Source organism: Astatotilapia calliptera, chromosome 7 (assembly GCF_900246225.1).
Source record: "Astatotilapia calliptera chromosome 7, fAstCal1.2, whole genome shotgun sequence".
NCBI lineage: Eukaryota > Metazoa > Chordata > Actinopteri > Cichliformes > Cichlidae > Astatotilapia > Astatotilapia calliptera.
The window spans coordinates 47,651,887-47,655,840 of record NC_039308.1 but is presented as its reverse complement, the minus strand read 5'-3'; positions in this window follow the sequence as shown (position 1 = coordinate 47,655,840).

Here is a 3,954-nt window from a genome sequence, read left to right as displayed (position 1 = left end):
GAGCCAAAACATTACAGACATCTGTACCTAATATACTGTTGGGCCTTTCCTTTACACCCAAACGGCACCAAGCAGCTAAAGCATGTCATTCTCCTATAACAATTGTTCCTTGTCATAGTCTCTCAGGACTTTACACCAGGGCTTTTCTGTTATAAACATTAATTATGAGAATTGAGAGAACTCAACATGCACCATTGTTATGAGACAATCAGCCTTATGTCAACTGTGAGTGGTCAGAATGTTTTGGCTGCAGAGGATATGATAGCCAGGCCTGCGAGAAACTGGCGACTTGTCAAGGGTATAGAGCTGGGATTGCTTTGGAAAAGCCAAAGAAAATGGACGGATGGACATGATGGCCACCTTAGTGAACCATGGATGTGCTGTGTATCAAATAGTTGTTCCCTGTGTGTGCAGACTGGATGTGTAAATTATAATAACTCTGGAGGACAGAAAATTTGATTATTGGCCGATGAACACTAGTTAACCCTGATGCCTTATTTGCTTGCTTATACAAGCTGAACCAGTTGGTAAATACTGGCTGACTGGTTCAGTTTGCTTGAAATGCTTGTGCTCCTAGAGTGTTTGGTCTTTGGCCAGAATTGATTTCAACTTGAGGCATGCCCTTCTACACACTCCAAGCCTAGAACGAGCATTGGTTGTGCATTTAAAGTAGAGGAAGCTTAAGCACTTGGGATGTTACAAAAGAGAAAACACTGTAATATATTTATTTATCAGTTCGTCTATCAAATAATAGTTGTACACCTTCCAAAGCTGATATAAGACAACCTGTCAAGTCAACCTAACTGAAAATATTAGATTTTTACCTAAAGGCTAAAGAAAAAAACATTTTCAGAGGTTTTTGTGTTCTAAACCTTGTTGATAAAATCTAACATTGTCAGTTAGGTTGACGTACGGTTGTGTACAATGACCATATTTTGTTTCTTTGTACATTGCACAGACTAGGATGCGACCAGGATGATAATGTGCAGTCTGAACCTACCATTAGTGCATACACCCAAAACCAGATTAACTGAACTGTTTGGGGATTTGAAAGTCAAGCATTAAACATGCCGTCAGAAATTACACTCTTTCTTTGCATGTGAAATTAAGAAGAGTACTAATACATGTGGCAAGGCAACACACTGTTCCGTGCAGTAATAACCATGCCTTTTTGAAAACTGTATTATGGTGATGGTAATAAATATTGGCTAAAATAGTTTGTGATGATAAATCAAATTTCCCTTTGGCTTGAAATTGTTTAAAATTCAGCCTGGTTTGTCTGTGTTTTTACCACCGGCAGAACACAACACAGCCTGATAACCTTGGCTGTTGAGAGACTCAAATTATATTGATTGCTTCACTGCCACATGACTGATTTAGCAAGAGAATTTTGGTTCTCAGTTTTCCAATACCCTACCAACCTGGAACACATACAGTGACTGTTTTTAAGCCTACTAAATAATATACTATAAAAACAGTTACAATAAAGGCCTATGTTATCAAGGCAGTAACAACATCCACGGAAGAAAATTTCACATATATTTTCAGATAAAACTCTAAGTGGATTGGGCTTAGTAAATAATACGTCTCGGCTCCGAATGACTCAGGATAATTTGCAGTTACTCTGGTAGCAGATCTGTAGCACTCCAGCTGACAGCTGATGTCTGCATCTTCATTAAATCAAGTAATAATGACTAAAATCAACCAACCGTGCATTACTCATTAGAACATAAGACACTTAAAATGTTTTGTCAACAGCGCTAAACAAATGAAATTTACATTTCATTAGCAGTGAATGCTAAAATCTTGAACATTCCTTAACCATTTCCACAGAGCAAAATCAAGACAAGCTTGATTGAATCAAATTATATCGTGGGAATATCTCCTGTGTACAGGAGATCACAGAAGAGCTTTTATGGTTTTCAGTCTGCTAAATGTATAAGCTACTCCACATGGCTCAGAATAATTGATCTTGATTATAGATTTGATTTAGTCTCTTTCAGGAAGTCAGTGGATTTTTTTCCGCTCAGATGATTGTCATGTAGTAGCACAGCGTGACAAAACTAAAAATAATGTAGCAAGGCCATTTTATTGTCTTTTCTCATTAGTCGCTCCCAGCCCTGCTGACAAAGTCTGACACATTCTCATTTTACAAGACTGTGCAGAACTTTCTGTGATGAAATCTAACTAGAGCAATCACCACACACCCTTTGGCTGTGACTGTTCTGGAAGACCAATAAACCCAAATGACAAGATGCCAAGCAAAGCCTTTTGCTGGGACTCGTCTGCAATAAAAGAATAAAAGAACTTTAAGGAAATCAATATAAAGTGCTTGTACTTGATTAGAGCCTTGGCCTCTTCTTTCAGAGTTCATGCAGACAAGACCAGAAGCTCTGTGTGGAAGGTCAGCAGCATAATTCAGTCTTCCCAGTTTTCTGGGCGATGGCACCACTTACAAAGTTGAATATCCATTCAAATAAAAGCCCACAGGGCCAACAGCTAGACATATATGTGGAGAATGAGAAAGCACATGTGTGTAGTGAAGTGGCTTTCAAGCTGAGTTAGTTCAATCACACAAGTGATACAGACACTCAGAGGTCATGAAAGTACATAACAGCAAAGATAACATGAAAACTTTTCTACTGATGTTTAACAGAGATGAGTTTCCCATTCTGCTTGGTATGCTGCGGGGTTTGCATTGTGAGAAATGTCTATCAAACTTCAAGAAAGACCATTTAAATTACTCCAAAGTTGGACCTGACTGAGAATCGCTTTATTACTTTGAGCTGAAAGGAAATTCACTGCCCTCAAGCTTAATGAGAATGAAACCGCAGTAGAGGAGTCAGAAGAGCCATTCCCATTCCCCCAAGTGACGAGTGACATAACCTGGAGATTTAGAAAATGAATTAGAACATGCCCATCATGTGTCGCAACATCAGGTTTTTTTTTCCGGGTATGTGGTATCCTATATGCATCTGCCTCACATGATAGGATGTTAAAGTTATGTTATGTTATTCAGTGTATTGGCATTTTTTGCTAAGCACAAATATCTTAGCATGAAATGCTTTTATAAGAATATTACATTGCCAGTGACTCATATTATCTGGTTAATTTGTACACTCAAAAAATAAAATAAATGAATAAAAGGCTGACTTTAACTAATTTAATTACAACTTGACATGCAATTTTGTTACACTGGTACAATGTGAAATGTTAAGTTTAATGGAATCAAGTCTAAAGACATTTATTTAACTGATATATTTTCAGTTTATACTGAGCACATTTTCTAAATGATTATTACAGTAAACCTTTGATTTTATACATCTCAAATGTATTTCTCAAAGTTGTTGCTTCATGTTTGTTGAGTTTGAAGAATCATCTTTTTGAGCGTACCGAATTGTGGTTGCTATACACTGATTCTATACATTTTGACCGAGTGATACATAATTATGTCAGTTTTGTTACTCTGCAACATCTGAGGCTTATATTTGTGGTTTTCCTACAATGCTTAGAAAGATTGTACATTCAAACTGTTATATGTGTTATTTGTTTAGTTATACAGTTTATGTATGTATGTTTATGTATTTTATAGTAGGTGCTCTGTGAATTTAATTAAAATTTTTATGTACACTAATTTCAATGCGGAAAGAAAAAACTATATAAAAGTTAAGCAGTCAAGTCAGGTGTGCAGTTATTGCCACTTTTCCTCATTCTGCAAACAACCCACTTTTCTTTAGTACATTAACCATATTTAGAATTCTCTGTGTTAAGTGAGGATTTGTCTTGAATCATCTGTATCACCCAGTGACTGTAAATCTGGGTGGTGCGTAGTGTGACACTAGACTTAGTTAATCAGAACAGAAGCCCCTCAGGTAACTTTGCTCTTAAACACCTCATGCAAATCATGTCATTAATGCTCTTTGCTTTAGATTACATCAAAGGGTCGCTCATTTT